This window comes from Bubalus kerabau, chromosome 14 (genome assembly GCF_029407905.1).
Source record: "Bubalus kerabau isolate K-KA32 ecotype Philippines breed swamp buffalo chromosome 14, PCC_UOA_SB_1v2, whole genome shotgun sequence".
In the NCBI taxonomy this organism is placed as follows: Eukaryota; Metazoa; Chordata; class Mammalia; order Artiodactyla; family Bovidae; genus Bubalus; species Bubalus kerabau.
Window position 1 is genome coordinate 83,725,112 of NC_073637.1, and position 21,752 is coordinate 83,746,863.

A 21,752-nucleotide genomic window follows, 5' to 3' on the forward strand; every position below is an offset into this window, starting at 1 on the left:
ACTTCAGCCCGGCTCTCCCATGTGGGGTGGTTGCATAACTCTTCCTTTTAATATGAGAAAACTCTGTCCCTCACTTGCTTTTCTGTTTGCCGAAATTGAGTCGATTTCATAAGATTCTTAATAAGGAATTTATTTCAATAGCATCTTCTATATTTAGGTCGATTTAACAAAATCCAAAAGTGAAAGCAGAAGATTGGGCCTTGGTGTTTGCCATCCAGCGATGTGGTTGCCTGCTCTCTCTCAAGGGTTAGCATGTGACTCAGAAGCACAGACTTGTAAATGGCTAGAGAAGCATTGTCAAGTACAGGGGATGTCCAAGTTCAGGTCAAGAGATGAGTAGTGAGAGAACTTCAGAACACAGAGTGGGCAAAGAGGAAGGGCCTTGCAGCTCTTTGGAGGAGAGGACTGTGCTGTGGCCCCAGAGTATTTGGTTGATGGATCTTGACCCTCCCAGGGCTTTGTCTCTGAGCTGAGCTGCTGTTTCTGTGGTTCCATTCCCAGCCTACCTTCCTTGTTTTTTTTTCCAGAGCAACCCTTAGAGAAAGGAATGAAGGGGCAGTGGCACCCTTTCCTTGACTCTGACTGCCTTTCCCAACACGCATTCATGACATGAAAGAGCCTCCTCTGTAACTGGGTGGGTGCGTGGGGCCGAGGCACCTGGGTGGTCCGGTTAAGTACCATGATGGTTAGGAGCCAGGCCAGGTTTGAGTTCTAACTGTGGGACCTTAGCCTTCTGAGCCTCAGCGTCCTCCTTTCCAACACGGAAGTGGGTGATGTCACTGTTCAGCGCTGCTGTGGGGACTCGAAGAATCGTTTGTGTCAAGTCCTTAAGGACTTGGCTCGGTGCCTCTCGTGTGTGGTCAGGTCCCGTGGAGGACAGCTGTCTCAGACGCTAACCGGACGTCGCGGCCGCCCTGGATCCCGTCTCTCCCCTGTGCCCCTGTCGCGGTCTGTCCCCCTCTCCTTCGGCCACTGGGCTGTGCAGACGCTTCCTGCCCCGTCGGCGCTATTTCTCCTGGTTCCCTGGCCGCCTGGTCTCTGTCCCCAGGTGTAGGAAACCCTCGCCTCCTGACCTGTGTGACTGAATGGGAGGCTCCGTCAGCACCTCCGTTTGCATACTGGAGTGTGTGTGTATGTGTCATTGCTGCTTTCTTTTGCTTTCTTAGTTCTTTTTGGAAAATTCTAGTGGGTGTTTAGCATTTAGGCTACCCTGCTGGTCCATTGAAACTGTTAAGATTTGATGTTGTCAAAAGCATCCATGTCGGGAGTTCCCTGGTGGCCTCGTGGTTAGGATTCTGGGCTCTTCCTGCTGTGGCCAGGTTCAGTCCCTGGCTCAGGACTGAGATCCTGCAAAAAAAAACAAAAAAAACCCAAAAAAACCCATATCATTTCCATGGAAGGACTCCAAGCGATTCTGTAACACTTTTCTAGCTATAGATTATCTCCTGGGATCTGGGTAGCCACCTTCTGGGAGCCGGGGTTAGCAACAGTTGAAACGTCTGACAGAGAACTTTTCTTACTAGTGGGATGGGTGTGATGAGAAAAGTTGAAGAAAGCTGTTCATCGCGTCCAGAAAACGCTCACCCAGCCCCAGCCTCTGCTGCTTCCCCCTTACGTCCTCTGCACCAGTCACACTAAACCGTGTGTCTCTGGGCCGTCCAAGTCTCTCTCCTGCCTCTGGGCACTTACTAATTCACGAATTAGTCCACAAATACTCAGTGAGCCCTCCCCACTAGGCAGGCACAGTTACGGCCCCTGGAAATGTGCCGCGGATCAAAGGTGGACAAAGCCCCTGCCTCTGCGGAGCTTGTAGGCTAGTGGAAGGGGCAGGCATTGAAGGGGTAACAGGTGAAGATGAGTGTAGTTTCATACAGGGTTCGCAGTGACAGAAAGAGAGAGACCCTTCCCGAGGGCGGTGAGGCGTGTTAGGGGGCACAGGGAAGACATCCCTAAGAGGTGGCATTGAATGAAGTGTGGATCTGCTGGGACAGCTTTCCGGGTGGAGGGCACAGCAGAGGGGAAGGCCTGGGTGAGAACACGGTCAGCATATTTCCAGACCGCGAGGAGGCCAGAGCGTCCGGGGACGGGAGAGGGGGTGAGCGGTGGGACGAGGGCCGGGCCAGGCCGCCACGGTGCTGAAGGGTTCCTGTGTGATGGGAGCCCGTTGGAGGGTGGGGCGGCCCCAGTGGGGACTCGGTGTGCTTTTGCCTGTGATGTCCCCTTGTCCAGCGGACTCTCGCTGCCAGGCTCAGCCCTCTCCCTCACTCACTCGGACTTCCGGGCTTTGTGTTCAGTATGGCCTTTTCTGAGCACCCATCCATGTCCCCTTAGGATGGACGTAGGTGACGCTCCTCTGCGTTTACCCCGTGCAAGGGCTGTATTAGGCTTTCGCCCTTGCGTGTTTGCAGCATTAGACTAAGACATTTAAGCAGAGGAGCTGCTCTATCCTTCTTTCTACTGCCTGCAGTTTCACCTGGCCTCGCTGGGCGTAGGTGGGAACTAATGTGCTAGGAGGGGTGACTAGACTTGACCCCTGGACGAGCTGACCGGTATTGCTGGACTTTCTGTGTGTGCCATTGGCTTTCTAACCACAAGTGTTCAGGGTCTCAGTTCCAAGTAAGTGTATTTCCTCAAACTGCTTGTAAAGTTAGCAGCAGGAGAAGGCATTTCATAAGCACTTAACCTGGCAGGACCTAACTGTCACCTTGCAAACCTTGTCTCCTACTTTTTCGTTTGCCAGAATGCGTATGGAGCAAACTCTCAGGCCTTTGGGATTGATAGTTCAGTTTACCTATTTGACTGATTTAGTTTAGTTTTTAATGCATTTTCCTTGTTTCTCTGGCCATCTTTTTCATGAATCTCAGCATGGATTATTATTTTCTAAGTTTTTGGATACTTAAAAAGATAACAATAAGAAATCTTGGTTTTGATGATGATTCTTATTTTCAAGAATTTTTGTTATTTGAAAATTGACTCTAGGACTTCTCTGATGGTCCAGCAGTTAAGGCTATGTGCAGGGGTCACGGTCAGGAAACTGACATCCCACGTGCACCGCTCAACCAACAGCAACCAGAAAATTGACTCTTTCCCTCTGTGTTATTTCACTGGAATCTGTGTTTAGGATATTTGTAATAGTTGGGAAGGAGAGTCTTGCAAAATATATATTCCTTTAGTTGTTTTCCTTTTCAGATAATAATAGATAATATTTGTTGATTGATAGATATATATCAGATGTCTTGACTAATCCGTTTTATTTAATCATCATAACAACCCCCTACTTAGATGCTTTCATTGTTCCCATTTTATAGATGAGAAGAATGTCACAGGGAGAGGTTAAATCTCTTATCCAAGGTCACCTTATTAGTGAAAAACAAAAGCAGTTGGGTATGAACCCAAGGGTCCGGGGTCCAAACTTATTGTTACTGCGCTATTAGTGAATCTTCTCTGTTTCGTTCAGTGGAGGGTAAATGAATGGAATCAGTATTTACTTCAAGGCGGATTCGTTTTGATGTTTGGCAAAACTAATACAGTGTTTCAGGTTTAAAAATAAAATTAAAAAAAATATATATAACATGGAGTTTGTGAGTATCCGAGTATAGAATTTTCTATAAAGATTTACTGAAAGTATTCCAGGATTTTAAAGCAGACATAGGAAAGAAGGAGTAAAATGATTCTCGTTCATGGTAAATCTCAGCGATGTTCTGTAAATATAATAAAAACAACGACTTCTATTTGTACATTAAACTTCTCAAAGCATCTGAACGTCCTGCACAGAGGGATAATAGAGGGATAATAGAGGGATAATGAGGGATAATAGAGGGATAATAGAGGGATAATGAGGGATAATGAGGGATAATAGAGGATAATAGAGGGATAATAGAGGATAATACAGGGATAATAGAGGAATAATAGAGGGATAATAGAGGGATAATAGAGGGATAATGAGGGATAATAGAGGGATTATAGAGGATAATAGAGGGATAATAGAGGATAATAGAGGGATAATGAGGGATAATAGAGGATAATAGAGGGATAATGAGGGATAATAGAGGGATAATGAGGGATAATAGAGGGATAATAGAGGATAATAGAGGGATAATAGAGGGATAATGAGGGATAATAGAGGATAATAGAGGGATAATAGAGGATAATAGAGGGATAATGAGGGATAATAGAGGGATAATGAGGGATAATAGAGGATAATAGAGGGATAATAGAGGGATAATAGAGGATAATAGAGGGATAATGAGGGATAATAGAGGATAATAGAGGGATAATAGAGGATAATAGAGGGATAATGAGGGATAATAGAGGGATAATGAGGGATAATAGAGGATAATAGAGGGATAATAGAGGGATAATGAGGGATAATAGAGGGATAATAGAGGGATAATAGAGGATAATAGAGGGATAATAGAGGGATAATAGAGGATAATAGAGGGATAATAGAGGATAATAGAGGGATAATAGAGGGATAATAGAGGATAATAGAGGGATAATGAGGGATAATAGAGGATAATAGAGGGATAATAGAGGGATAATGAGGGATAATAGAGGATAATAGAGGGATAATAGAGGGATAATAGAGGATAATAGAGGGATAATAGAGGATAATAGAGGGATAATGAGGGATAATAGAGGATAATAGAGGGATAATAGAGGATAATAGAGGGATAATAGAGGGATAATGAGGGATAATAGAGGATAATAGAGGGATAATGAGGGATAATAGAGGATAATAGAGGATAATAGAGGGATAATGAGGGATAATAGAGGGATAATGAGGGATAATAGAGGATAATAGAGGGATAATAGAGGGATAATAGAGGATAATAGAGGTATAATAGAGGGATAAGAGAGGATACTAGAGGATAATAGAGGGATAATGAGGGATAATAGAGGGATAATAGAGGATAATAGAGGGATAATGAGGGATAATAGAGGATAATAGAGGGATAATAGAGGATAATAGAGGGATAATGAGGGATAATAGAGGGATAATGAGGGATAATAGAGGATAATAGAGGGATAATGAGGGATAATAGAGGGATAATGAGGGATAATAGAGGATAATAGAGGGATAATAGAGGATAATAGAGGGATAATGAGGGATAATAGAGGGATAATAGAGGATAATAGAGGGATAATAGAGGATAATAGAGGGATAATAGAGGATAATAGAGGGATAATGAGGGATAATAGAGGATAATAGAGGGATAATAGAGGGATAATAGAGGATAATAGAGGGATAATGAGGGATAATAGAGGATAATAGAGGGATAATAGAGGGATAATGAGGGATAATAGAGGGATAATGAGGGATAATAGAGGATAATAGAGGGATAATGAGGGATAATAGAGGGATAATAGAGGGATAATAGAGGATAATAGAGGGATAATAGAGGATAATGAGTGATAATAGAGGATAATAGAGGGATAATGAGGGATAATAGAGGGATAATAGAGGATAATAGAGGATAATAGAGGGATAATAGAGGATAATAGAGGATAATAGAGGATAATAGAGGATAATAGAGGATAATAGAGGATAACAGAATAGCCCCGATAGTGAGGATAGTAAGGACAGCACTGCTGCTGTTCAGCCGCTCAGTTGTGTCCGACTCTGCAGCATCCAGGCTCCCCTGTCCTTCTCCATCTCCGGGTATTTCCTAACTTACATCCTTTGTGTCGATGATGCCATCCAGTCATCTTAACCTCTGTCGTCCCCTTCTCCTCTCATCTTGAATCATTCCCAACATCAGTGTCTTTTCCAAAGACTCGGCTCTTTGCATCAGGTGACCAAAGTTCTGGAGTTTCAGCTTTAGCATCAGTCCTTCCAGTGAATATTCAGGACTGATCTCCTTAAGGATGGACTGGTTGGATCTCCTTGCAGTCCAAGGCACTCTCAAGAGTCTTCTCCAACACCACAGTTCAAAAGTATCAATTTGGCGCTCAGCCTTCTTTATATGCATGTGTGTGCTCTGTGCTCAGTCGTGTCTGACTCTTCGTGACCCCATGGACTGTAGCCTGCCAGGCTCCTCTGTCCATGGGATTCTCCAGTCAAGAATACTGGAGTGGGCTGCCATTTCCTTTCCAGGGTCTTTATATGCATAGTGAATAGTAATATAGAATGGGTGGGGCCTCACCTTACTGTCGCAAGAGGAGGGGAGTCTGGACCCGGAGCGGTGGCGTCACCTCCGTGTTGCTGCCGCTGCTCCAGGGACAGGAGACGTCAGCTGGGACGCTGGGTCCACAGCCTCCCCGCCTGCCCCCAGCCCCGAGGACCTGGCCCTGTTATCAGAATTTCCTTTGCGCTCTCCTCTGGCTTGTTTGTTCTGTGTTATTAATAGACCTTTGTGTGACTTGGGGGTTTCTGGCTGGTTTTGCTGAAATGTGCCGATTTGGGGGCCCTCTGCCTTTCTAACCCCTGGTGTTGTCAAACTCACGGACTTGTGGGTTCACGTGGACGGGTTGGTTTCAGCATGTGGGGCACGGCTACCTGAAGTAGGAGCCATCCCTGCTGCCAGCTCGAGGGGGCCTGAGAAAGAGGGCTGTGCCCAGGGCCTGTGACAGACAAGCCACTGGGAGGACTTCATCGCAGCCCTGCGGGCCCCTGCGCTTCAGCAGGCTTCCTCCCGCCTTCCCGGGCAGCTGTGGACTGAGGGCGCAGAGACGGGGCGCATGTCTCCCTGGGGGGCCTTCTGGCTCCACACTCACCTCTGCACAGACACACGGACACAGAGACACACGGACTCACAGAGTCACAGACACACGGACACACAGACTCACAGACACACGGACACACGGACACAGAGACACACGGAGTCAGATTCACAGACACACGGACACACAGACAGACAGACACACAGACTCACGGACACAGAGATGCACGGACTCATAGACTCACGGACACACAGACTCAGAGACACACGGACTCACAGACACACGGACACATGGACTCACAGGCCCACAGACACGTGGACATGCAGACAGGCTCACAGACATACAGACTCATAGATTCACAGATTCATAGACTCACAGACACACGGACTCACAGACTCACAGACTCATAGATTCACAGACTCACAGGCACACAGACTGACAGACACACAGACTCACAGACACACAGATTCTTGGACTCACAGACACACAGACAGACGCAGAGACGCACAGCATGGGGACAGATCGCAGGTGTTTCCAAACAGGGCAGTTCTTAGTTTTCAATAACATCTTTGTAAGGAGGAAAAGCGTCAGTACCTTAAAGAAACAGCCCAGAATCTGTATGTTGCCTTCAGCTGGTAGGTGTTTTGAATGCATGTTCCAAACTACAAAGCTTGATTATCTTGGACAACTTGGCACCATGATCTGTTTCAGAAAAAAGGGTGGGCTCGGGATAACCAAGTGTTCTGTGTACTAATAAACAGAGTCAGCTACACAGAGAACATGAGTTGGGGTACAATTTGCACCATGCTCACTAAGATTAATAGTTAAAACACATTTTTAAACGAACCTTGATCTCATCTTCAGGTGTAGAAGAGACTTGTTAATTTTATTATTATTTTTTTAATTTAGTGTTAATTTTATTTTGGGGTATAGTTGATTTACCATGGTGTGTTAATTTCAGGTGTACAGCAAAGTGAATCAGCTTAGACATACATATTCCATTCTTTTTCAGATTCTTTTCCAATATATAGGTTATTATAGAATATTGAGTCTAGTTCCCTGTGCTATACAGTGTGTCCCTGTTGATTATCTATATATATTTTGTATATAGTAGAGCGTATATGTTAATCCCAATCTCCTAATTTCTGAGACTTCTCAATTTTAATTTAACTCAGTGTTAGTATGGAGTTTAATCCATTCTAGGTCTGGTTCATAAAGGCATTTGCTTTTCATCCAGAGGGTCTGAGTTTTCTTATTATCAGTTTCTGTCTCCAGTCACCAGTAGTCTATTTATTCTGCTTGAGAGGGCACACTGTTTGAAGAATTCAAGTCCCGGTAGGCCGTTAGGCTTCTTCCAGTCCCCACTGCTTCCTTTATATTCTCTATTCCATGGAACTGAAGAGAAATATTAAGGAAAAACTGTACAAAGGGGAAAAGCCCTTTTGTGTGTTTTATCTTATCAGAGGTTTCTCTCCCATGTGCCCCTGAGATTTTTTTTCCTGTTCCCTCCCAGTGACTGGCACAATAAATATTTGTTGAATGAACAAAGAACTCGACATGCAGTGATTGCTATGAGCTGCTGAACTGGTGCCACGGAAAAGCTAAAGAGAGCTTGCCTTTCATGCTAAGTGACGGGAGTCGGAGGTGTGCCTTGCCTTGCCTCTTTAAAGCTTACAGAGCATCCTGGCCTGTTAACATGCCTGATGCTCTGTACAGCTCTCTGAATTATACCCAGTAGGCACTGTTAATCCCATTGCAGAGATGGACACACGAGCTGAAAGAGGTTTAATGGCTAATATAACGTGAAACATGGAGCTGGAGTTTGTTTTTTTAAGAGACTTCAAGGTTTTGTCTCTGTCTTCTTGCATTTGCTGAATAAAAGCGCTTTCCAAACTGGGATCTTGTTCTGCATATGGATTCAGGTCTTATGTTCGCAATCGGTCTCGACTGTGCTGCGGCCCGTAGTGCAGCTGCTTCCAACGTGTTCGACGCAGCCGCTCACGCTTACTGTGCTGCCGTAGCTGTTAGCGGCCTCACACATTCTTGGAGTAAATGTTTCCTTCTTGGATTATTTGAAGGGTATCTGAAAATTTCAGTGTAAATGGATTAAAAATTGTTACCTTTTGTAACTGTTTGGTCTGGGTGACAAGGCGTGGTTTTGATGCTGTGTGACGCATGTGGAGAACTGTCAAGAGTCTTGCGATCTTATCTTTCTCGCATGCTGACAGGTTCGCCTGCCGCCACTTCCTGGATGTGGGCAGGAGACCCCTGGGTCTGGGGACAGAGGACAGGTCATCGTTCTCGTAGGGAGCGAGGCGTCATTTTCTCAGCTGTTCTTCCAAGCCTCAGCTCCCAAAGAGCAGCTCAGTGAGGTGCAGTGGATGCCTTCCAGGGTGGGGTCACAGAAGAGGAACCCCAGGCTCAAGTAACCTTGTAATGTCTTCAAGCAGACCTGCTTTCTGGCCCAGAAGGAGACATCAGCTTTACCTTCCAGATCTGTTCACTATGCAGAGCTGCTTGGAAAGATGGTAGAGGGGTTGGAGAGACAGTGGCGGAGGCCTGAAGACGCCGGCGACGCTGCCGAGGGGCTCACAGGCCCCGCTGGTGCTCAGTGTAAGCCGAGCCTCTACATGTGCTTTCCTAGCAAAGCCTCCTTCTACACCTCGGAGACAGACTGTCACTCCTTTCAGCAAGTGAGGAGATCGAGGCTGGAGGCCTGAATGAACTGGCTTACCTTCATAGAGCCAAAAATCAGGGGGAGCATTTCAAACCGTGGTTTCCAGCTCCAGAGCTCCTGAGCTCACCTGGAACCATTTTTCAGTCTTCAGCTTTGAGTTTGCAAAGTTTCTGCAGCTTCCATCTGAGGTTGTGGCAGGAACGAACACCAGGAATCAGTGGTAAGCAGAATGCAGCCTGATAGGTTTTAAGTGGCCCGTGAGAAGCTTTCGTCACCTGGCTCCCACCAAGGCCTTGCATCTGGATTTGGAAATCGCATTTCTTCCTGACTGCTTCTTGGTGACGCCGTGCCTTCCCTCTTGTATAATAAACATGAGGCAGTGGTGCTGGAGCTTTGTCAACATGCAGACGGGCATCAGGCCGGCCGCACCCGTCAGAAGTCATCAGCCCTAGATCGTCATCTGCAGATCTCTAGCTCTGGTTGATTATTCAGAAATGACTTGATTTAGAGATAGACGCACCTAGCTGCTTCAACAGTAGACTTGATTCATCGACGGAGATTTGTTGCCGGTCCTTTCTGCCAAGTTTTCCTAATCTTGTGTAATCACAGGGCAGTGAACCAAGCCTCTGTAGCACTGATTTCGCCAATCAATCTCTGTCATTATTTTTCAACTTGGTAGGATGGTAAAACCGTCTACGTTTTCTGGGGTTGGAGAAGCGTGCGTCAGAGCTCCTCCTCAGCCACTTAGTTAGACAGCCAACCATTCTGAGTCTGTTTCTCATCTGTAGAATCGGAAGGACAGGCGTAACTCACAGACTTGCCGTGAGGACCGATGAGGTCAGGTTGAGCAGAGTCTCACCTGGTACTGGATGTGTCGAGTTTCTGATATATAAGGGAAAATGCATATTGTCCAAGTTGTCCTTGCGTGACCCAAGCTGCGTAAAAACACATGTGTGTTTATATACGAGAGTTAGATTCTGCATGGTGAGAGGAGCCCAGCCTGTGTGCAGGACATTCCATTTGTCTTCCAGACTCCTCCTCTACCCTTTCCGGAGCGGCCAGGTGCCCTGCAGCTGACTTTCAGTGGGAGGTACCAGTGGGAAGTAGGTGGACGGGAGGACTCTGCTCTCTGCTCCCTCCCCACGTGAGGGCCTGAGCTCCCATCAGCAGCCCTCTCTGTAACACCTGGCCCTCCCGGCTCTTAACACTGCCCTCCCTCTTCAATCCTGGGCCCGGAGTTGTTCTGGCCATGGTCCCATGGGATGGGGCCTCCACCATGTCTTCTAGTTTTCCGTAACCCTGCCTGTAGCTTGAGTGGTTCTTTTATGATACACTACCTCCGTGGTAAAGAATCTTCCTGCAGTGCAGGAGACATGGACCCAGTCCCCGGGTGGGGAAGGTCCCCTGGAGGAGGAAATGGCAACCCACTCCAGTGTTCTTGCCTGGAGAATCCCATGGACAGAGGAGCTGCAGTCCGTGGGGTCACAGAGTCGAGCACGACTGAGGACTGAGCACCCACGTGCGTATGCCACAGGAAGCTCCCAGGAACCTCTTATCAGCCCATCTGTAATTTAAAAAAAATACCATTTATTTATTTGGCTGTGTTGGGCCTTAGGTGCAGGGTCTTCCTTGTGGAAGGCAGGATCTAGTTCCCTGACCAGGGATCGAACCTGGGCCCCCTGCATTGGAAGCTCGATGTCTTCGCCACTGGACCAGCAGGGAAGTCCCCGCCCATTTGTACATGTTTGTAGCTTCCTGCTGGGACCCTGATTGCCGGGGCCTGTGAGACCCTACAAGGATCTGAAACGAGTCCTCTCCTATCTCCTTGAACGGACAGGCGTGCAGAATCACCCCACTATCGGTGAACATTTCACCAGCTCTTGCTGTTTTTTTCTGAGCAGGTACCATGTGATGATGTGACGGTCGGAGCTGCCGTGGGGCACTCTCCCTCTTGTATGAGTATGGAGTATGGTTGGGTTGTAAGAAGTTTTTTTGGCTTGCTTTCTGTTCCCATATCAACCTGAGTTCTAGCTTAGCAGCCACATCAACTGTTTGTCCAAGATGGTTGTGCTGATGCTTCTGTCTGTCCAGCTGGACTCTTTGAGGTCGGGGACCTCGAGGTCTATGCTAGACATCGGAGCCTCAGCGTCCAGCATAGAGCATGTAGCAGATAGATGTTTGCTGAAGAGATGGACAGGTGACTGAATGTGCGGTCAGCCTTACTTAGCAGAGGGGTCACTGGGCAGCCCGTTTCTGTGCCGACCTTGGGGTGTTCAGACTGGACTGAAGCCAGGGGTAGGTACTTGCTCGTCTAAGATCACTCTTTGTACTTACTCATCGTTAGTTCTGATTACAAACATTCAAAAGATAAGGCTCATTACCACCATCACTTTAATCCATCAATTACAGCCATACTTAGAGCCATCAGGACTCATAGTCAGGCTGAATTCACAGCCACACTCAGGGCTTCTGTGCATTAGAAAAGGTACCTCCCCGTCTTTAGAACACACCATGCTAAGTGTTTTAATTCTCCCTGCGCTTTCAAGAGGGAGCGATTTCCCCCATCAATTTACAAGGAAGGAAGGCTAATTTGAGATGTGTCGAATTACCTGCTTTAAACCTCCAGTTGCTAACGAGGGACCCTGGCCCAAACTGCAGCTCTTTCCTTTCCCACAAACGGCATTAAAAGTTAAAGACCTGAGTTCTTGAGCGAACCTGTAGAAGTGGAATACTGTGTCCTGCATGCTTTCAACCTGGTGACTCCAGTTCGTGGCAAGTGCCAGTTGATTCCATCTGGAAGAGATGAAGGACGCGGAGTCTTCTGGAGGAAACGGCTTCGATCTGTTTCTAAGTGTTAGTCTGGAGTGAATGATCAGGGGGTGGGGCAGGGCGAGGCCGCCAGTTCTGCAGTGAGGCCGAACACCCACGGAGCAGAGGAGGACAGCCTCCTGCGAGAGGAGGCTCTGAACGCGGACCTCCAGGAGCCCCAGCAGTGGGAGGCTTCCGGGGAGTGGGGTTGAGGTTGGAGCTCATCCTTCCGTTGTTAGAGGCTTCGTGTGGAGGCTCCGTGCGTAGGTGATGGTGTCTTTAAACACGGAGATGACTCCAGGGGCGTAGATGCTTTTTTGTTTTCCTTGCTTTGTTTGCTAAATGGAAACATCCCTGTTTAATCACTTCTTCATGCAGAGCTGGGGAGCATCCGCCATGGCTTTATTCTACCAAGTGGGGGAAGCACCAAATTGTCGGGAAGCACTTATTCGTTTCAGAGCCCTAATGGAAGGCCTTCAGGCCAGAAAGAAAGAAAACCCGCAGAGCATTTTTAACTCTCTTGAAGCCAAGTATGTAGTCCAGCTTTAACTGGGAAGTTAAAGGATTGAAGTACAGTGTGCACACAGTGCACATAAGTGTGCAGCTCAGGGTTCACAAATCCAACACACATACAGGACAACCGCCGGACACACACACGGAGCAACCGCGCGACACGCACACGGGGCGACCGCCCGACACACACACGGGGCTACCGCCCGACACGCACACGGAGCAACTGCCCGGATGATACTTTGATAAATTGTCCTCCGTTTTCTACCATGACTCAGTCTCCTAAATAAGAGTAACTTTCACCTCAGTGCTAGCATTCTCTAGAACATAACATTTCCTTTGAAGTGGTTAAACATTTGCTTTTCTGCATTTTATACGTCCTCTCCCCAGCGTGCTGGAATGGGTCTCTTGGGCCGGTTGGGAGGTTGTCCATCCTGAGAAGGACCAACAGGCGTTAGTAAGGGTGAACCTCCAAGGAGGTGGGTTTTGGGGGTGTGTATGTGTGTGCACCTGCGTGGATCTCTTGTTCACTGCGCCTTGGCCCCAGGCGCTGCGCCAGATGCTTTACAGAGATTAGCTCTGACTTTGATGGCACCGTGGAGGTGAGCGTTCTTGTCTTCATGACACACAAGAAGAAACTCGGGGTCCCGGAGCCTGACTCCAGCCTGGAGTCAGTTCAGAGGTTCAGACCGGAGGCTGGCCATCACCGCTGCTGCGGCTCTGGACCCGTGGAGAGAAGGATGTCGTCCAGCCCGGCCGCAGACTGCTCCTGCTGGACCGGGTATCGCTGTCCGCAGAGACCACCCACCTGCCCTGGGCCAGAGGCTCGGGAGGCCCGTGCAGTCGTTCCTTGCCAGCTCGTGGCCCTCTCCCGCACGCCCTCCCCTCTAGTCCGTGCCAAGAGGTGGCTGAGTCTCCGCGAGCATCCCCGTGAGCACCAGGGGCTCCAGTTCGCTGGGGGTTTTCTCTCATCTCTTTTCTCCTGGACTGAGGTTATCGACTGGCCCTTTGCGGTGATGGCTCCCCACTGGTTTCTGGCAGGTGGTTGAAAGCAAAGTGGACAAGAGCACTTTTAAGCTTTCCAGAAGTTTGGTAACCTTGCTTCGTCATCGTCCTTCCAGAGCAGGAACGTTGACTTGTTCTCCGTGTTCCAGTGACCGATGCAGGCCAGGGTACACAGTGATCCCTTTGTTGGGAGGGGCGTCTATGATGGCACAAGGGAAGACCTCAGTTGAAAGGAGAGAGGAGACTGTTTCCCATTCTTTTCTGTGTAACTTTAACAAACAGACAGGACAGAGCAGGCTTTCTGTCACAGCCTGTTCACCTGCTAGTCCCGCCTTATTGTGTCCAGTTTCCATCATTTTCCCCTAACCTCTTTAAGGTATACTCACTCAATTTTCCCTAGTTGGTATTATCTTTATTTTTTTTCTCAAGTACTTTATCTTACCTCTTCTAACTGTCTTTCTTTGCCTTTTTTTCCCCCCTTTGTTTGTGGCAGCAAATCCTTCTATTTTCTAATAATGATGGAAGCATCCAAAATAAACAAGAACCATCCCTTAAAAGAAGCCTTTGTAGGATGTTTGAGAACCCAGTTGCCCTTGACAGTGGTTTGAAAGGCCTCACAGAGGTTTGAATTGTTTTGAATTCCGTGTAGAAGTGCTTGGTTTCTCTCCTCCTCGTGTAATTTTTGGTTATGAAACCGTAGCTGAACGTAGCCTTTTAGGACAGCTGTGGTCTTGGAATTCACACTCGGCTCTATCGAAAGCTGATTCAAGTTTAAACAACTGAAATGTTTAATACAACCACACTAAAAAGCTGATAATATTTAGTACAACCGCACTAAAAACCACGGGGAATGTGAAAGTTACCACTTAGGTTCTGAATTATAAGTCTCGTCAGAGCATAATACCAGCAGTAAAAACGCTCTTGCTTTTTTCCCCAGAAAATTTAAAATAGCGAGCAAAGAGGAAGGGGTTTTATCCATCAGAGATAAATAACACTCTGTTCCTGTTGCTTGTGGCATACCTTGTTTTCAGGCAGTTGATTAACAAATACTTGTTCAGCACCTAGTGTATACTGCCTCCCAGGGCTGGGTTTTCTAAGAAATAAAAGTTTTGAATGCATGGTGTCTGTCCTTCAGAAGCTTCTAGCTGAGCTGAAGGGGTAAAAGTAGTGTGCTAAAAATTGAGAGACTTTATATGAAACTATGGTATTGACTTAAAGTTCAAAAAAAGGAGAGATCTGTGTGAATCACTTCTAAGTTAGGATATTTTCAGAGAGGGCAGTAGTTTTTCTAGCTCTTAAAGCCCCTTTGTGCAAATGAGAAGCAGGTACCCTTTGGCCCTTTGCTCCAGACTCTTAGTGTCCGGCTCGTCCTCCGGGGCGGCTCCTGGGGAGCAGGCCCTGGATCTTAGGCCTCATGTGTTGCTGCAGCCAGGTTCCCTCCCGGTTCCCTGCAGTGCAGCGAGCCACTGTGCCGCTGTGCAGCGAGCTCCCTTTTTTGGAAGAACGGTTTAAATTTTTCCAGGGAAAGGGAGGAAGGAGGATATGAGGGAACAATACAAGTAAGGAAACATGATGAGAAAGAGTGTGTTCTGTTCAGTGTATAATATGAAGGCAAGCGAAGGAAGGTGAAAGGTGTTTGTTGGCAAAGGATGTACAATGCTGTTTTCCTTCACCTTTTTTAGTATGCACTAGCGTTTCACTCCGAGAAGGCAATGGCAGCCCACTCCAGTACTCTTGCCTGGAAAATCCCATGGATGGAGGAGCCTGGTGGGCTTCAGTCCATGGGGTCGTGAAGAGTCGGGCACGACTGAGCGACTTCACTTTCACTTTTCACTTTCCTGCATTGGAGAAGGAAATGGCACCCCACTCCAGTGTTCCTGCCTGGAGAACCCCGGGGACGGGGGAGCCTGGTGGGCTGCCGTCTATGGGGTCGCACAGAGTCGGACACGACTGAAGCGACTTGGCAGCAGCAGCAGTGTTTCACTGACATAGTAACCAAACAGCTTTCGGTTTACTAGTTCCAGACCGAATGATTATAAAACTTTGTTTATCCCTATCACATCTATTCTATAGAAAGTAGCATAGTATTCAAAAATAATGCTCACATAAGCGTTTCCCCATAATTCGTACTTTCTTCCTAGTCACACAAGTCAGTGTTATTCTTTCAAACTGTGTTTTGGAAGCATACATCCAAATATGGAGTTTATACACGGGGAGCAACTGTGTTACATTGAGTATTAATATAAGCATTTTGTCAGGGACAAGTCATCTGGTTAAATATAAACTTAACCTTGGGACTTCTCTGGTGGTCCAGCACTTAAGACTCCAGGCTCCCAATTCAGGGGCCCAGGCTCAATTCCTGGTCAGGGAACTGGACCCACACACCACAGCTGAAGCCCCTGCACACTGCAGCGAACACCCCGTGGGCCATAACTCAGTCCTGGTGCAGACAAATAAGTGAAAAAATATTAAAGAATAAGTAAATAAGCTTAACCTTAATGTAGCTTCTTTATTGATAAAATTTTTCCCCCAGTTATAAGCATAGTATATTCTCTCTGGGGAATAATTTGATTGGTAAAGAATTGTATTAAGAAGAAAGGAAAAAGCATTCAGAAACTGCCCCTAGGGTAAAGTAACTGAATATTTGGATGAATAAAATTTTAATTTCTAATGGTTATCATGTATATAATTCTATGTTTTGCTTTTCAAAGTAGTTTATCATTATATTAACACATGACTGTTTTTTGAAGCTTTCCAGATTCTAAAGCATCTTTTGGGTCTCAAAGCCCATGGGTCACTCTGCGTCCCTGGCTAGCTGTGGCCTGGTGTACTATCACATACGTTCCCACGCTATATGGGCCTTCTCAGTTCTTTTGAATTTTTTTTTCAGTGCACAAGGAGATTACTATCAGCTGACTTCTATTCCTGTACTGGCCCCTGAATGTAGCAGTTCCTTCTATTGTGATGCAGCCTTTCCCCTGGGCTAAAGTGAGTCTGGGAAATATGACTCAGATATATATCCAGGAAAGGGTGAACTCAGTCACATGCCCAGTAAAATCTGTGGATACTTTTAGGAGGCGAGTTTTGTTAATGCCTAATACCTTAAGGCGGGCGACACTCCATGGGGTCACAAAGAGTCAGACAAGACTTAGAGACTGAACCGCCACCAAGAGCACCTTATGGGGGCTCAGTGGTAAAGAACCCACCTGCCAATGCGGTAGACACGGCTTTGATCCCTAGGTCAGGAAGATCCCCTGGAGTAGGAAACGGCAACTCAATCCAGTGTTCTTGCTTAGGAAGTTACGTGGACAGAGGAGCCCGGCAGGCTGCATGCCGTCCACGGGGTCCAGAGAGCCGGACACGACTGAGCGACTAAACAGCAGCAGCTTATAAGGTGTGTGGCTTTATGTCATGAGTATAGTTGCACACAGGACCATTTTGACTAAAGATGAGTTTGTTCCATAAAAATAAGACTTTCGGAGCACCGTCCGCATTTGTCACCACTGATTCAAATAGAACTGCTGTTCTTGTCTGTAGAAATATACACAGAGTATTGATTCATTTTGCCATAAAGAAAGGGGTTACATCTTGTGGCCCCATCTAGAAAACCCTCATCGCCAGAATCGTCGTCATCTCTACGGCTAAAATGTACTCAGTGCTTCAGGTGTGTCGGGCCCGAGACTGAGGCATCCGTGTACTGTCACACTTAGGCTGCAGAGCCACTCCCCAGGGGGCACTGTCTTCATCCCCACTTATGCTCGGGGCAGCAGTCAGGCAGCTGACAGGTGTGCAGAGCCAGGATCTGAAGCTACATTTGTCATTGACTTCGTGATTTTAAACCAGTGTCACTCAGGCAACTGACATTCTGTGACTTCTGAGCCCAAGCAGCTTAAGAAGGCCTGGCATGGTTGCTTGGTTTTTAACAAGAGTCAGAAAGATAATTCAATGGAGAATGAATAGTCTTTTTAACAAAATGGTGCTGAGATAACTGAATCAGTTCAGTTCAGTTGCTCAGTCGTGTCCGACTCTTTGCGACCCCATGGGCTGCAGCCAGGCCTCCGTGACCGTCAAGCTGATGTCCATCAAGTCGGTGATGCCATCCAACCATCTCGTCCTCTGTCGTCCTCTTCTCCTCCCGCCTTCAGTCTTTCCCAGCATCAGGGTCCAGTGAGTCAGCTCTCCACATCAGGTGGCCAAAGTATTGGAGTTTCAGCTTCAGCGTCAGTCCTTCCAACAGCCAGGACTGATCTCCTTTAGGATGGACTGGTTGGTCTCCTTTCAAGAGTCTTCTCCAACACCACAGTTCAAAAGCTGAGATAACTGGATAACTGCATGCAAATAAGCAGTTTGACCCTTGCCTCATGCATTCTAGAATAATTCACTCAAAATGGATTATAGAACTAAATTTAAGAACTAAAACTGTAAAACTCTTAGAAGACAGCATAGGAGTAGACGTTCATGGGCTGGTGTCAGGCAGTGTTTCTGACATGTGACCCCAAAAGCACAAGCAACAAAAGAGAAAAATAGACAAATTGGACTACCTCAAAATTAAAAACTTTGGGACTGCAAAGACCCATGAAGAAAGTGAGAAAACAGCCTATAGAATGGGAGAGAATATCTGCAAATCATTGTCTGATTAAGAAGCTCATCAAAGAATATACAAAGGATGCTTAAGCTCAAGCAACCTCATTTTCCAATGGACAAAGCATCAGAATAGACGTTTCTCCAAAGATATGTAGATGGACAACAGTCATACAAAACCATGCCTAATATCAGTAATCATCAGGGGAATGCAGATCAAAACTACTCTGAGACATCTCTTCACACCCACTGCTGTGGCTACTGATGCTAAGTCGCTTCAGTCATGTCCGACTCTGTGAGACCCCATAGACGGCAGCCCACCAGGCTCCCCTGTCCCTAGGATTCTCCAGGCAAGAACACTGGAGTGGGTTGCCATTTCCTCCTCCAATGCATGAAAGTGAAGAGTGAAAGTGAAGTCACTCAGTCCTGTCCAACTCTGTGCGACCCCATGGACTGCAGCCCACCAGGCTCCTCCATCCATGGGATTTTCCAGGCAAGAGTACTGGAGTGGGGTGCCACTGCCTTCTCCGTCACACCCCTAGGAGGATCCTAATGAAGAAGAGTTGGCAAACTCTGGAGAGGGTGTGAAGTTAGGGCTGTCACACTTCACTGCTGGGAGTGCAGAGTGGCTCAGCCATTTTGGAAAATGTCTGGCATTTTCACAAAAGATTAAGAAGAGTTATTATATGACCCAACGATTCTGCTTCTTGGTGTATATCCAAGAGAAAAGAAAACGTATGTCCACATAAAAACCTGTATATGAATTTTCAAAGTAATACAATTCGTAATAAGCCAGAGTAGAAGTGATCCAGCCGTGTCTCAGCTGATGAGTGGATGAACGCGGCGAGGCATGTCCACACGATGGAGCCCTCTCTGACGCGAATGAGACCCTAATGCCTGCTCAAGCGTGGTGAGCGTTGCTGAAGACGTCCTACGGCACGAAGGAAGCCAGCCCCTCAGGACCATGTACTGCGTAGTTCTTTCTGTTCGAACAGCCTGGAAGAGGCAAATTCATAGATAGGCGGTAGGTAGATTCATGCTTGCCTGGGGCGGGGGGATGGGGACGCGGGGGATGATTGCTGAGAGTACAGAGCTTCCTTTGGGTGATAAAGTCTTTTCATATGGACTGTAGTGATGGATGTACACCTCGATGTATAGACTGAAAACCATTGCATTGTGCATGTTGAATGGGTTAGTTGTCTGGCAAGTGGATTATATTCTGTAACATCTTACAAAAAAACCTAAACAAACTTTTTGGCCAACCCAATATAGTAATAATATTATCTCATTATTATTTATGTCTTAGTGTGTTAATGTACTCTGCATATAAGTTAAATAAACAGGGTGACAATATACAGCCTTGACGTACTCCTTTTCCTATTTGGAACCAGTCTGTTGTTCCACGTCCAGTTCTAACTGTTGCTTCCTGACCTGCATACAGATTTCTCAAGAGGCAGATCAGGTGGTCTGGTATTCCCATCTCTTGAAGAATTTTCCACAGTTTATTGTGATCCACACAGTCAAAGGCTTTGGCATAGTCAATAAAGCAGAAATAGATGTTTTTCTGGAACTTCGTGCTTTTTCCATGATCCAGCAGATGTTGGCCATTTGATCTCTGGTTCCTCTGCCTTTTCTAAAACCAGCTTGAACATCAGGAAGTTCACGGTTCACATATTGCTGAAGCCTGGCTTGGAGAATTTTGAGCATTACTTTACTAGCGTGTGAGATGAGTGCAATTGTGCCGTAGTTTGAGCATTCTTTGGCATTGCCTTTCTTTGGGATTGGAATGAAAACTGACCTTTTCCAGTCCTGTGGCCACTGCTGAGTTTTCCACATTTGCTGGCATATTGAGTGCAGCACTTTCACAGCATCATCTTTCAGGATTTGGAATAGCTCAACTGGAATTCCATCACCTCCACTAGCTTTGTTCGTAGTGATGCTTTCTAAGGCCCACTTGACTTCACATTCCAGGATGTCTGGCTCTAGGTCAGTGATCACACCATTGTGATTATCTGGGTCATGAAGATCTTTTTTGTACAGTTCTTCTGTGTATTCTTGCCACCTCTTCTTAATATCTTCTGCTTCTGTTAGGTCCATACCATTTCTGTCCTTTATCGAGCTCATCTTTGCATGAAATGTTCCTTTGGTATCTCTGATTTTCTTGAAGAGATCTCTAGTCTTTCCCATTCTGTTGTTTTCCTCTATTTCTTTGCATTGATTGCTGAAGAAAGCTTTCTTATTTCTTCTTGCTGTTCTTTGGAACTCTGCATTCAGATGTTTATATCTTTCCTTTTCTCCTTTGCTTTTCGCTTCTCTTCTTTTCACAGCTATTTGTAAGGCCTCCCCAGACAGCCATTTTGCTTTTTTGCATTTCTTTTCCATTGGGATGGTCTTGATCCCTGTCTCCTGTACAGTGTCACGAACCTCATTCCATAGTTCATCAGGCACTCTATCTATGAGATCTAGGCCCTTAAATCTATTTCTCACTTCCACTGTATAATCATAAGAGATTTGATTTAGGTCATACCTGAATGGTCTAGTGGTTTTCCCTACTTTCTTCAATTTAAGTCTGAATTTGGCAATAAGGAGTTCATGGTCTGAGCCACAGTCAGCTCCTGGTCTTGTTTTTGCTGACTGTATAGAGCTTCTCCATCTTTGGCTGCAAAGAATATAATCAGTCTGATTTCGGTGTTGACCATGTGGTGATGTCCATGTATAGAGTCTTCTCTTGTGTTGTTGGGAGAGGGTGTTTGTTATGACCAGTGCATTTTCTTGGCAAAACTCTATTAGTCTTTGCCCTGCTTCATTCCGTATTCCAAGGCCAAATTTGCCTGTTACTCCAGGTGTTTCTTGACTTCCTACTTTTGCATTCCAGTCCCCTATAATGAAAAGGACATCTTTTTTGGGTGTTAGTTCTAAAAGGTCTTGTAGGTCTTCATAGAACCGTTCAACTTCAGCTTCTTCAGCATTACTGGTTGGGGCATAGACTTGGATTACTGTGATATTGAATGGTTTGCCTTGGAAACGAACAGAGATCATTCTGTCATTTTTGAGATTGCATCCAAGTACTGCATTTTGGACTCTTTTGTTGACCATGATGGCTACTCCATTTCTTCTGAGGGATTCCTGCCCGCAGTAGTAGATATAATGGTCATCTGAGTTAAATTCACCCATTCCAGTCCATTTCAGTTTGCTGATTCCTAGAATGTCGACATTCACTCTTGCCATCTCTTGTTTGACCACTTCCAATTTGCCTTGATTCATGGACCTGACATTCCAGGTTCCTATGCAATATTGCTCTTTACAGCATCGGACCTTGCTTCTATATTCGAAAGCAGAGACATTACTTTGCCAACAAAGGTTCGTCTAGTCAAGGCTATGGTTTTTCCTGTGGTCATGTATGGATGTGACAGTCGGACTGTGAAGAAGGCTGAGCGCCGAAGAATTGATGCTTTTGAACTGTGGTGTTGGAGAAGACTCTTGAGAGTCCCTTGGACTGCAAGGAGAT

At 46.4% G+C, this 21,752-nt stretch overlaps 1 protein-coding gene across 1 annotated transcript in view; it reads left to right on the forward strand.

Annotated features, from left to right (window-relative positions):
* DEPTOR (DEP domain containing MTOR interacting protein) overlaps positions 1-21,752 on the forward strand; it is a 158,916-nt gene that overhangs the window by 46,132 nt on the left and 91,032 nt on the right. The window lies entirely within an intron of this gene.